Source organism: Mobula hypostoma, chromosome 8 (genome assembly GCF_963921235.1).
Source record: "Mobula hypostoma chromosome 8, sMobHyp1.1, whole genome shotgun sequence".
Classification (NCBI taxonomy): Eukaryota; Metazoa; Chordata; class Chondrichthyes; order Myliobatiformes; family Myliobatidae; genus Mobula; species Mobula hypostoma.
Window position 1 is genome coordinate 21,984,271 of NC_086104.1, and position 13,536 is coordinate 21,997,806.

Sequence of the window (13,536 nt, forward strand, 5' to 3'; positions counted from 1 at the left end):
ACCACAGTCCATTAGTCCTGCTGATCAGCTCACCAGAGAAGTGCAATACCGTGGTGAGAAAGATTGAAAGAGTTGTGGGGCAATTACTTGACACTCGTCAGCACTGAGACTGGATCTGTCATTGGGCCCTCTGATGAGGATCATAGCTTGCCAGCCACCATGAGATGAAGTCAATTTTCTTTGGGTTGTTCTCAATCTCAGTGCATCACAGGTAAAGCCCTCTCCACCGCTGAGCATATCCACATGAAGCATTGTCGCAAGAAAGCAGCATCCATTATCAGGGGCCCCGCCATCACCCATCTCATGCCCTCTTCTCACTGTTGCCATCAGTAAGGTGGTACAGGACCCTCAGGATTCCACCACTGAGTTCAGGAACAGTTACTACCCCTCAACCAGCAGACCTTTGAACCAAAGGGGATAACTTCTCTTGCCCCATCATTAAAATGTTCCCATAATTTGTGCACCCATTTTCAAGGACTCTGCATCTCATGCTCTCGATATTTATTGCTTATTTATTTTTTAAATTTTTATTTATTACTTCTTGTTCTGTTTGCACAGCTTGCTGTCTTATGCACACTGGCTGAATGCCCAAGTTGGTGCAGTTTTTCATTGATTTTATTATGGTTATTATTCTCTGATTTTTTTTTGAGTACGGCCACAAAAAATGAATCTCACGATTGTATACGGTGACATACCTGTACGTTGATAATAAAATTACTTTGAACTCTGAATTTGTCCCAACTGACAAGAGCCAAGTCTTTAGTCAAGTTAAGAAGCCATGTAGTTGATGTGTTCGCAACACTTCTCAGAGGTGTCACTGTGTGAAAAATTGCACTATACTTGTGGATAGACATGATCTGCACACCCCTTACAGTCATAGCCATAAAACTTGAAAGACCTCTGCCAAGTTGAGAATATGATAGCAGAGATATAAGTTCCTAGAATTCAGATTGTTGATCCCAAAGCTCAAGTGTCATCTGCAGCTGTGAAAATTTAAACTCAAGTAACAATTCCTTTAAAATGTGGAACTACAAAAAATCTTTTCAGTAAGATGAAGCAGCCAGCTGTTTTTGGTAAAAACTCATCTGATTCACTTCTGCCCTCCAGGAAAAGAGATCTGCCTTCTTGACTCTACAGGGATTACACAGCAGCTTTCAGAAATGTAACTGGGATAGTTCAGTGCTGGCAAGTTCCTGATGGAGTAAAAGGGAAGCCTGGCAGGAGTAGGAACTCCGGCTGAGAAGAGATATTGAGGCTCTGGGCAGGAAAATAAAGATGAGGCAGCTGGGATCAAGCAAATCTCTTGAGAAGCACAAGGAATGTGGGAGTACTTTAAAGGGAAATCGGGGGAAAGAACATGATGTAGATTTGGCAGATAAGGTAAAGGAGAATCTAAGGAATTCTCTAAGCATGTTCAGAACGAAAGGGTAACTGGCGAGAGAATAGTGTCCCTTCAGGATCAACATGGTTGTATATGCATGGAGCCACAGGACAAGGGCAGAGTCTTGTATGGTTATTCCTCGCCTGTATTTAGTGTGGAAACAATCATGGAAGTCACCACACTTCCAAAAAAACTACAGCAATTTGCAAAGGAGGAAACCAGATATTTTAACAAATATTTTAAAATTTTCCAAACTGTGTTATGTACATTCTCCTTCAATGTCCTTGTTTGAAAGAGTCAAGAAACCTAACTTCAAAATGTTAACATAAAGTCATATGCACCCAACAGAATGTTCTTCTCATTTCCTACTCATATCCAATAAATGCAGCCAGATGTATTGAATGGGAAATTATAAGTTAGTCAGGTTTCCGAGATGGTTCATGTTTTGACTCTGGTTTAAGGCCGTTTATATCAGTGTTTAAAATACAAGGACTGGAAAATATCCTTACATGAATACCAAAAGACAAAGCCAGAAATTCATTCTTCTAAGATCGTCATTGGAAGAAAGAGGAATTTTGGCACAGAAGATGCATTGCATTTTTGTTCATTGTTTTGTGGAAAATCTCGTTCAGATTCATTTTGTAAGAATGCACAAGGATAACATTGAACAACAATGTTAATTTCCCGTTCTGCAATATCTTGTTTGTTCCAAATCCTACTAACACAGAGTCTGTCACATTTAAAAGGATATGCAATGACCCTGTAGTATGGTGATCTAAACGTGCCCAGTGAAGTTACCAGATTGATGGCAAGGTTAGTGCTCCATTCAATGTCTTCAGGCAGCAAAAATGCTTGTGACACTACCAGAAATGTATCTCACAGGCTTGGACTTCAGTTTGCAGGCGATGTTCTGCCTTGGACGCCTGAGTGACAAGCTGAGCCGTTCCTCATATTCCACTTGTGGACCGGGAAGCCACATTTTGGCTTTACATAGATGAGGATTACCCAGGCTTTCTATACAAGGTAGAAGCTAGTTTAGTTATGGAGATACAGCGTGGAATAGGCCCCTTAAGGTCCTTCGAGCCATACCGCCCAGCAGTCCCCAGATTTAATCCCCGCCTACTCACGGGACAAATTACAACTATACCAATGAACCTACCAACTGGTACGTCTTTAGATGGTGGGACAAAACTGGAGCACCCAGAGGCAACCCAGGTGCTCACGGCAAGAACATACAAACTCCTTACAGCCAGTGGCAGTAATTGAACCTAGGTTGCTAGTACTGTAAAGCATTGTGCTAACTACTATGCTATTGTGCCACTTAGTCTGGGGATTCACTGGTCAGCTGGGTCACAAGATGACAGATGATGTTTGCAGCCCATAGCGTGAAGTGCTGTATCAAGAGCTAGTCCTGAAATTACTTTTGCAGAATTTGCAATCTGCTCCGGTGTGACGGCTACTTTTCACGCACGTGCAGAGGATTGGATCTCAGGTCCTTTGCCTGTGGGAAAGGCTTTGCTGGCTGTCAGCCACTGCTGGCCTTTAAGGAGGATGTTTTCCTTGCAGAGATCAGGTTCATTGAGAGCTAGCACAGGAAGCCACTCGAGATGTTCATTGTTTGGATTCACACCTTCAGGAAGCAAGCCAGAGAACCAAGCAGCGAGATAAGTCTCAAGTGCTCCACGGATAATCCTTCTGGCTTCCTGGGAATGGTATCTACTATGATTGTATTAGGTTCAGTAAGAGCACACTACCACTGGGTAGACTAGAGCAAGCAAAGCATTGAGCAGAGTGGTGGTATATGGTAATTAAAAATAGTTACATTCCAATTCCAGATCTCCTCAAAGTGAGGATGATATCAAGAAGCTTCCCATCAGTAAACTAGAAAGCTGATCCTTTCTCTTTCCATTCAGAAATCAGAATCAGGTTTAATTTCACCAGCATATGTCGTGAAATTTGTTGACTTTGCTGCAGTAGCACAATGCAATGCATAATAGAGAGAAAAAAAATTGAATTACAGTAAGTGCACATATATTAAATCGTTAAACTAAGTTGTGCAAATATTGAAATTTTAATGTAGTAAGGTAGTGTTCATGGGTTCAATGTCCATTCAGAAATCAGATACCGGAGGGAAAGAAGCTGTTCCTGCATCGTTGAGTGTGTTCCTTCAGGCTCCTGTACCTCCTTTCTCATAAGAGAACAAGGCATGGCCTGGGTGACGGAGGTCCTCAAAGATGGATGCGGGCTTTTTGAGGCATTGCTCCTTGTAGATGTCAGGAGGCTAGTGCCCACAATGGAGCGAAGTCTACAACTCTCTGCAGCCTACTTCAATGCTGTGCAGTCACCATCACCCCACACCAGACGGCAAAGCAGCAAGTGAGAATGCTCTCTAAGGTATACCTGTAGAAGGTTGAGGTTTTTTTTTGCAGAAATACCAAACCTTCTCTCAAACTCCTAATGAAATATAGCCACCGTTGTGCCTCCTATGTAGCTGCCTCGAGATGGTGAGTGCAGGTTTGACCCTCAGAGATATTCCCCACAACATCTTGCACGAGTGCTTGCTGTTCGAGGATTGGGCTCGGCTGCATTGCGTTCAACAGCCTAACAATGTTCAGTGTAGTCTCGCATCTTCAGGAGTCAAGCTGGAGAACCAAGTCATTACACAAATCTCAACACTAAGCTATCCCCTTTATTCTATAAGACTTTAAGATATAGGAGTAGAGTTGGTCCATTCAGCCCATCAAGGTTGCTCTACCATGTATTCATGGCTATTTTTTTCCCCTTTTCTCAACCTTACCCCCAACCCCTACCAGAAATGAATAACAATCAATAACGTATCAAGTTAAATAAACCCAGTGACTTAGCCTCCACAGCTGTCTGAGGTAATGAATTCCAAAAATTCACCACTTTCTGGCTGAAGAAATTCTTCTTCAACCCAGCTTTAATAGAAAATTTATAGCAGTCTGCAGGACAAGCAGCGTCAATGGGGAGAGAAATATTTCAGATCAAGAGGCTATGAATAGAAGGGTTAATGCTGCAAGTTCCAGATTTTGATTCAACTTAATTTTTTTGGTTATCAGTAATTGATACTGGTCCATTTTTGCCCAGTCAAGGCAGCTGACCAAAGATAGGATGGCTCTTTAACCTCTTGAATCACTGTAGTCCTTTTACAGTGACATGTACTTTAAATAATGTGCAGGTTTATGAAGGCACATTCTTATTTTAGTACAGTATGGATAGGCAGCAGAAAGACTCATCCCATGTCAAGCTTCTTCCATTCCCGATGGAGTGGCTGTAATGCTGAGCTTTGCTGGCCTGAACACACAACTGGGTTAGTAACTTTCCATGTGTGACGTTAATAAAATCTCCATCCTTATTCTCCAACCCTGTTCGCCGTTAGTGCCAGAGGTGTATTAAATCTTGCACACATGTAATTTACTGCATTTAGACTGATTCCTGTGTTAAACATTAAGAAGTATATGCACCATTCCGTTTTGGCATAAATGTATGTAATAAATCTGTCCTCCTCCACTGTAGAACATAGCGTAGGAGCTCTCCTGGTGATGTTACAATGCAAATGGTGTACAGGACCACTTCTGCCAGACAAACTGAGACACTATGCCAAATTTTACTGTACTAAGCAAAAACTACATATCCATCTATCAATACGGCACACAAGACCACACCACCCAGAGCCAAGTCATGCAACAAAACAGAGATAGCAACTGCAAAAAGAAATAAAAATCATCTTGTGTGCGAGAATGTTTTGATTAATTTTGCATTGTTTGTTTTAAACTGAGCAATGATATCGGGAAGACGAATATTAACAGCTGAACTACTATTAGGGTTAATTACTTCAGTTCTTTAACTGTCAACAGGTTTGCTGTTTTTAATGGACTGGATGAGTTAGAGAAGCATTTTTATCTTGATGGACTTAGACGGAGATAATCATCTTCAAAGGGAAGATTCAAGACCTGGAGTGATGCACTGGAGCCCCAGATATCATGAAACAGTAATGCTCTGGCCAAAATGCACCATCACAATGGCTATAGTTCATATTGCTCCAGCACTAGAGCATTGCACTGTACATCCTCAAAGAGACTGCAAAGTAAACAGGAATTAAACTGACTCCTGATATGAAAGGCTTTGGGTGTAAAGAATTGCTCACCAAGTAAAGTTCCACAAATATTGAAAAACAATTCTATCTCAGAGAACATCTTATTCAACTCACAATCCAGCTGATAGCCAACAGGATTGGGAAAGAAAAGCTGCAAGAATATTCTCAGATTTATACAGGCAGCATTCCAACAGGACACAGGTTCAAGGATACATGCAGCTGGGTTGAAGTGAAGAACCGTAGGTTTTCACAAATAAAACAAACTGAGGAATTTTATGTTTAATGAAACCCATAACACATTTTTATTAAACTGCAAAACCCATAAAGCAAAAGCCGCTAAAAAAACTTTGCATAAGAATGTCAGCACGTCAGACCAGCCTCTTAAAGTGATACCCCAGCTCAATGCCCGTGGTTGTGAATTATGTACATTTCTCCCAATTACATTACCTACAGAACAAAGTACTTCTTTTGAAAGATGGTGAATAATAGCTATAATGGACTGCCACAACGAGTGGTGGTATCTAGGGATAGAATCCATTAAAAGGTCAGAGAGATAATGTAATCTGACAGTTAGGACAGGTACTTTGCAAGGATGTGCTCATGTAGGCTTAAGGAAGTTTATGGTCCAAATCGAGATGAACTTACTCCATTGCAAGAAAAAAATCTTTAATTTCCCAATTTACTTTCCCAAATACATTCAATTCACATTTAACAGATGCCTCTCTGATAAACCCCATCCCTTTGTGTGTTGTTCCCTAATTCTTTCTCTACCTTTGCTGATAAACTTGCTGCAAGAAACATGTGCAAAACTCCAATTTCAATGTGCCAAAGTGCAGCCATTGTGCAGCCTTTGTAGCCATACTGTCCTCCCATGATCCTAACTCTTTAGTACCCTGGATTTCCACATGTTCTGTCAACCACTGAGTTTTTAAATTTTCATTCTCATCTATATATACCCTTTAACACCTCCACTTCATCTCTGGAACCTGCTTCACCCATCTCTGATCTTAATCACTCCACCACAGTCAACTGACTTCAGCTGCCTGGACCATTAACATCCCCTAATCCAAGTCTCATCTCTTCCTAACCTTATCTGCCTCTGGTCTAATGCAATCCTTCAAACCTAGCTCTCCAACCAAGCCATAAATCCAAAGACCTTTCTATGACTACTTGGAAAATGTTTAGGTACACCAAAGGCACAACATGAGTGTAATGCCCTGGTCCGCATTTTTACTGCTATGCTGCCGGCATTTCATTTTAGCAGTTCCAAAAGAGCAGTCTGTTCTGCTTTCAGCCTGTTTGGCTTATCGTTGAAGGTAAGTGTGTTATCCGATTGGGATGGTGGAACTGGGAGAAGGTTCTAGAGAACACTGGGGGGAGAGGTTTTGTGAGAGACACTAAGGTGGTCTTGGTTGTTATTCTGCAGGAAATGGAGAGAACTGGCTGTAGGATTCGATCTGGTGGGAAAACGAGAATTGATAGAGCCAAGGTGCGAAGGTATACCAAGGATCGACAAATATGGCTGCTGGAGGATTTGAGCTCCAACCCGTGCACATTTGACTATTTAATTATAATGGGTCATTTCTGCTTTTTTCTTCTCTTTATGAACTTTTTGGTTAAATTAATGTTCATAAATACTGTTATCATTTCTTAATGCATGCATTACTAAATGACAATAAAAGAGGACTGCATGTCTTCATAATGTAAATATACTTCTTTATAATTGTATGCAGTGTGTGATCTATTACTTCATGCCGACAGGCTATTGCAAGGGTAGTAAATCACACAGCACTCACACAAACTGGGATTTGGGTGGGCAAGACATCCCAATCTCATGGATTTGGCAGGACCAAAGTCACATACTCCTGAGACATATGAAGCTGGAGAAAGGTGAGTTTTCGCTGCGGAATCCAGTAGTTATAGCCATACAAACTTTGTATTAATACCAATCAATCTTAAAACTTTTACTCAATCTCCACTTGGTCTGAACCACTAGAGCAGGAACTACCTCAATATTGCATTGTCATCAAAACTATCCCTTCCAATTTAAGAGACTGTGGAAAATATTACATCATTCACTCAACTTAAGCCATGATTCCTCCCTCCGAGGCTAACTACCTTCTTCATAAGGAACCAACTTCTTCATAAGGATATGAATTACCCAAAACTTAATACTCAATTCCTTGTATGCTTGTTAATAACTAAACAATTGCTCTCACAAGGGATAATATTAAAGAAGACTGACACATGTTTAATGTTATTCTCCATTAGAGTGGAGAAAACACTTATGATGAACACTCTGGCTTCCAGTAACGTTTTTACCTCAGGAGAATATAAAGCTGATACATACCTGTCTGCTATCAAAACATTTTAAAAGCTGAAAGTTTAAGCTAAAACTTACTTTAAGTAAGTTTTAAATCTCACCCCATTCTCCTGTGAGGAAGGCTAAAAAATTGACATGATTGCTGCCACTGGCCATTAAAAGATGTTCATAAACTCCAGATCAGACAATAATATCCAGCAGGGTATGAGGAAATCTGCAGATGCTGGCAGTTCAAGCAACTCACATAAAAAATGCTGGTCAACGCAGCAGGCCAGGCAGCATCTATAGGAAGAGGTACAGTCAAAGTTTCGGGCAGAGAACCTTCGTCAGGACCTCGGTCCAAAACATCGACTGTACCTCTTCCTATAGATGCTGCCTGGCCTGCTGCGTTCACCAGCATTTTTTGTGCATGTTGCTTGAATATCCAGCAGGAACATGCTTATATTTCAGATAATCCCCACATGACACCTTCAGGTCATAAAATCACCACTAGAGTATATATGATCTTTCATCCTGACAATGACGGAGAAAGAAGTGGAAGAAATTTCCTGATAAGCCAGGAATCCTGAATATTATCCATGTTCTTCTCATACCCAGCTGAATTTTCAGTACGCTTATTCATGTTGAACTGTATGACACGTATGGATAATATGTTAATTATAAACAGATGTTTCAATGTTTCTTGGAAACGAAGAAACACTGGAAGTTCTGTTTATGATTAACATTGCTGCTCTAAGTTTTATGCACATTAGTTACTTCAGTTTGAAAAAGATTCATCACCCTTAATGGAAGACCACCAGCAAGTAGCACAGACCCTCTCCTCACAAAAGCACCAATGCAGAAAGTCAGAGCTAAGCAGTAAAGGAACAGCATAAAGGAAATATAATCCAGCGTTTTGTTCAGTTTTCCTTGGTCCTCGTGGCACCGTTTCATTCCCTAGTCCTGCGCCAGTTCCTCCAAACACAATCCAATACTCCTGGCAGCCTTCTCTTTCAAGCAAATCTCTTTCACCACCCACAGAGCAGACAATTCAAAATACTTTTTGACAAAATTTACGGACAACACTCAATGAAATCTCTTAAGCAGGAATGAATATCACCTGCTTTCAATTATTTGAATATGAATCCTTGTTAAAAAGTTGTGTATCGCCAGCTCTATCTTGGTCACGTTCTCTGTATTTATTATCTATTAATTTATTATTATGCTTTTCTTTCTGTGACTGAACAATTTGTCTTTTGCACAGCAGTTCGTGTGAAGTTTTTCCACTGATTCTATTGTGGTTCTTTGTATTTATTGGGAATGCCTGCAAGAAACGGATTCAGAATCAGGTTTATCATCACTGGCATGTGTCGTGGAATTTGTTAACTTAGCAGCAGCAGTTCAATGCAACACATAATATAGAAGGAAAAATAAATAAATCAATTACATATATATTAAACAGATTAAAAAATAGTGCAAACAGGAGTAATATACTGTTTATATTTTTAAAAAGTGAGGTAGGGTTCATCAGTTCAATGTCCATTTACGAATCGGATGGCAGAGGGAAGGAAACTGTTCCTGAATCACTGAGTGTGTGCCTTCAGACTTCTGTACCTCTTTCCTGACAGTAACAATAAGAAGAGGGCATGTTCTTGGTGCAGAGGGTACTTATTAATGGACGCCGCCTTTCTGAGGCACCGCTCCTTGAAGATGTCTTCGATACTACAGAGGCTAGTACCCAAGATGGACCTGACAAATTTTACAGCTTTCTGTTGCTTCTTTCAGTCCTGTGCAGTAGCCACCCCATCCCACCCCGACACCAGAAAATGAATCAGTCTGTCAGAATGCTCCCCACAGTACATTTGTAGAAGTTTGAGTGTTTTAGTTGACAAACTGTAACGTAACCGGCACCAATGAATATCAATCAAGACAGGTTATATAAAAACAACCAAACATTTATTAAATACGGATAAACGATAAGGCGGGAAAAAAAACGAAAACTTTAACCGGAAGTTAACAGATATGCAGCCGTTCACCAAATCGCCACTCGGCTCTGGTTCTTAAAGCATTAAAGGTGAAAACAGTTCTTAAAGCGATACAGTCAGATATAGTTCTTAAAGTGATAACTTGGAAAGTCCAACAGATTTACACGTTCAATTGGGAGAGACTTCTCTGGAGAAGGATTTCTTCACAGACACAACTTTCCTGCTGGTTCTGTCCACAGGATTCACGATGCCGAAAATAAACAAGTTTAAATCAACTGACTTTAAATTCCTTTAGAGAGAGAGAGCACCTTTTTGCATGAACTCCTTGCTCTTTTTGGCAAGATGCAGGTCGTACTCCTCCAACGAAGACTCAATAAGGTCAATCCTTTATTAAACTGCCAAACGATGCCAACTTCTCTCGATCCTTCGATTCTGTACTTCGATAAATTCTTCACTCTCCTTTCTACTGCTGGAATTGGGTAAATCAACACATCTACCAAAAATTCCAGTCCAATAATACAGTATTTTTCTATAGAACGCAATACTCCGTTTTAAACATGAAACTGCGTCACAAAAACAAACACGCAACAGAAACGGAGACACAACACATTCTACCTGGAAATCTACAAACTAAAAAAAAACCCACTGCATCACCTGGGTCATGAGTCACATGTCATCACATGACCTCACATCGGCAGGAAAATCACATCAGGTGACCTCCAAAAGACCATTACACCATTCTCACAAAAAAAACACAGATCTTCTTCAGCATGTAACACAAACCAAATCTCCTCAAATTCCTAATGAACTATAGCTGCTGTCTTGCCTTCTGTGTTTCTGCATTGATACGTTGGGACCAGGTTAGATCCTCAGGGATCTTGACACTCAGGAATTTGAAACTGCTCACTCTCTCCACTTCTAATTGCTCTATGAGGTTCCCTCTCATCTTCACTGAGATTCACCAACAATGGTTGCATCATCAGCAATTTTATAGATGGCATTTGATCTATACCAAGCACACAGTCATGGGTATAGAGGGAGTAGAGCAGTGGGCTAAGCACACACCCCTGAGGTGCAACAATGTTGATCATCAGCGTGGAGGAAATATTATTACCAAATCGCACAGATTGCGGTCTTTCAGCTAGGAAGGCAAGGATCCAAATGCAGAGGTACAGAGGCCCAGATTCTGCAGTTTATCAATAAGGACTGTGGAAATGATGGTGTTAACCGCTGAGCTATAGTCAATGAACAGCATCCTGACATAGGTGTTTGTACCTCAGAGTAGAATATGGTAACAGATACTTATTTTTAGTCTGAACTTTAATTATGCTGCATTTTGCTTCATTAAAAGGTGCAGGGATGAGTCCAACAAGTAATTTATTTAGTGAGGTCACACTCAAAAGTAAAAATTATATTGACTATTCTCACAGGATGCTGCAGCATCATTTGGCTTCAGTCATGATGCAATACAAGGTGATTTATCATCACAAAATAATAAGGTATCTACTGTTTTGTGAAGCCCTAAAGGGTTAAACATCTAATGGTTTGCTTTATGTGTGGCCACAGTTTGCAGATAAGAAACCACAGCAGCCAAGTTATACAGATCCCACCAAGCACAAATGAACTCTGACCTGCTAAACCGCATCCGATAGCGTTGATGAAGGGAAACTTGTTAGATGAGAAACAAGAGAAGCCCTCTTTAACTGAAACATCCCACGGGAAAAGCAGAATAAAGCCCTTCGTGTAACATCTCATCTGACTGGAACCACAGAGGGAATACTGAAGGATAAGTACTGATGAGAAAACTGATGTAATCAAGGAAGGAGTACAGCAGTACATCTGGGGGTGAAATGAAAGCTGGCGGCCATCTTCATTCAGCCAACTAGCACTTGAGAGAAAAGCACAGATTTCCAAAAGGCATCAAATAATGGCCCTGATGCAAGGCTAGAAATTGAGATTAGTGAGGATTTATGGATTAACAGTTCAAAAATAAAACTACAAAACAAAGGGGTAAGCAAAATCTCAGGACAATATCCAGTTGGGACCACTTATTTCTAATTAAGGCTAATAATATAGATTCAGAAACATAATCAAAACTGCAGATGAAATCAACAGCTGTCTGGAATGAAACTAGAACAGAGAGGCCACCCAGAATTTACAAGAAACGCCAAATAAATCATGTTAGTGGGGCATATACTGGGATATTAATTTTAATGCAGACTTTTATCATGCATTGTATATATTAACGAGGAGTAGCCAACATAAATACTAACTGGATAGTGGTCAAATTCTCACTTTAAAAGATTTAAGAGATAATTTTAACTGACTGAGCACACAGTTCATAACTTCCGTCACCGATGTAAATAGGAATTTTGATTTAAGTGTTATGAGAGGCATAGTGTCATTCGGCCTTCAATCCAGCATGTCCATGTCAGCAGTCAATTATTACCTACATTCATGCACTTAACACCACTTTCTCCCCAATATTAGATGCGTTGGTACTCAATCTAGACACTTGCTAAATGTTGAGAATAGGTGGCGAGGTGGTGTCTCTACCCAAGGATGTCCAAGGTACTCCTTCACTCCGCTAGCCTGCAGGTCACTCTTGAGCAAGGTGCAGTGGCTGCTTCGACCTGCACCCCACTCTCCCCTGCCTCCCCCCAAATCAGGGTCACGTGAAACCATGAGAGCAGGTGGTTAGGTCCTGGTATTGCGACCACTGACGCCAGGCAATCACTGAAGAGTACTGATGATGACTGGGATCACCCGTATTATAAAGACACTGTCCAGAAGAATGCAATGGCAAGCCACTTCCGTAGAAGAATTTCCCAAGAACAGTTACGGTCATGGAAAGACCACGATTGCCCATGTCATATTACATGGCGTGCAATGATAATGATGATGCTCCTCCATCACCCACCCAGTGAAGATGTTCCAGATCCCATCACCATCTAGAAGGAAATAAAAATCTTCCTTTGGAACTCCCCTAAACCACTTACTCTTTATCCTAAATTATACCCTCCAGTTTTAGGAAGCTTTATTTAAGGGAATTATCTACCCTATCTAAACCCTTCCTAACTTTGTCCATCTCTACAGGTTGGCCCCTCAACCCACTCTGTATTCATGTGGACTAAAATGTGATTTGCTAATAGCTGCAAAATATCCCTAGGGTTTTCAGGAAACCCTAGAAACTGAGTGAAACACCTCAAAACTATCTTTTACGAGAACAATTTAGGACCCTTGCCAAAAAATTTGAGGGTCAGAAACCAGAAGCTAGTACAAATGATCTGTAATTCCCTTGGTTATTTGTAATACTTGGAAGGAAGATTCCGCAAAAAAACATTAAAAATGCATTGGATGGAAAAACTTGGCTTTGTCCATTTCACTTTTATTTTGGATTTGCCTTTCCAACAGCTTCAACTCAATTTACATTAAAAGGCCAAACATTTTTTTGGTGGGGAGGGAACTTTGCTGAGGAATTTCAACCAATTTTACAAAGATTGGATGATTTGGAAAGGGTAAAAAAAAATTGCATGGTTATGAGGTGAGAGAGGAGTATAGTGCCAACTGTTACACTAACTAGCACAAGCAGAGAAGGCCAAAAATTCTGACCTACATCAGATTTGCACCAAAATTATTCAGAGATTCAAGGCTGCCTAGGGGAGTTATTTTTACACTTTCAACTTCAGACTACAAGATTGTTGCAGGGAGAAGGTGGAAACAATGAGTGACACAGTGAGTAGAGGCTGTG

At 40.6% G+C, this 13,536-nt stretch overlaps 1 protein-coding gene across 2 annotated transcripts in view; it reads right to left on the minus strand.

Annotated features, from left to right (window-relative positions):
• The window catches only part of prkd3 (protein kinase D3), a 384,937-nt gene that overhangs the window by 178,128 nt on the left and 193,273 nt on the right, over window positions 1-13,536 (minus strand). The window lies entirely within an intron of this gene.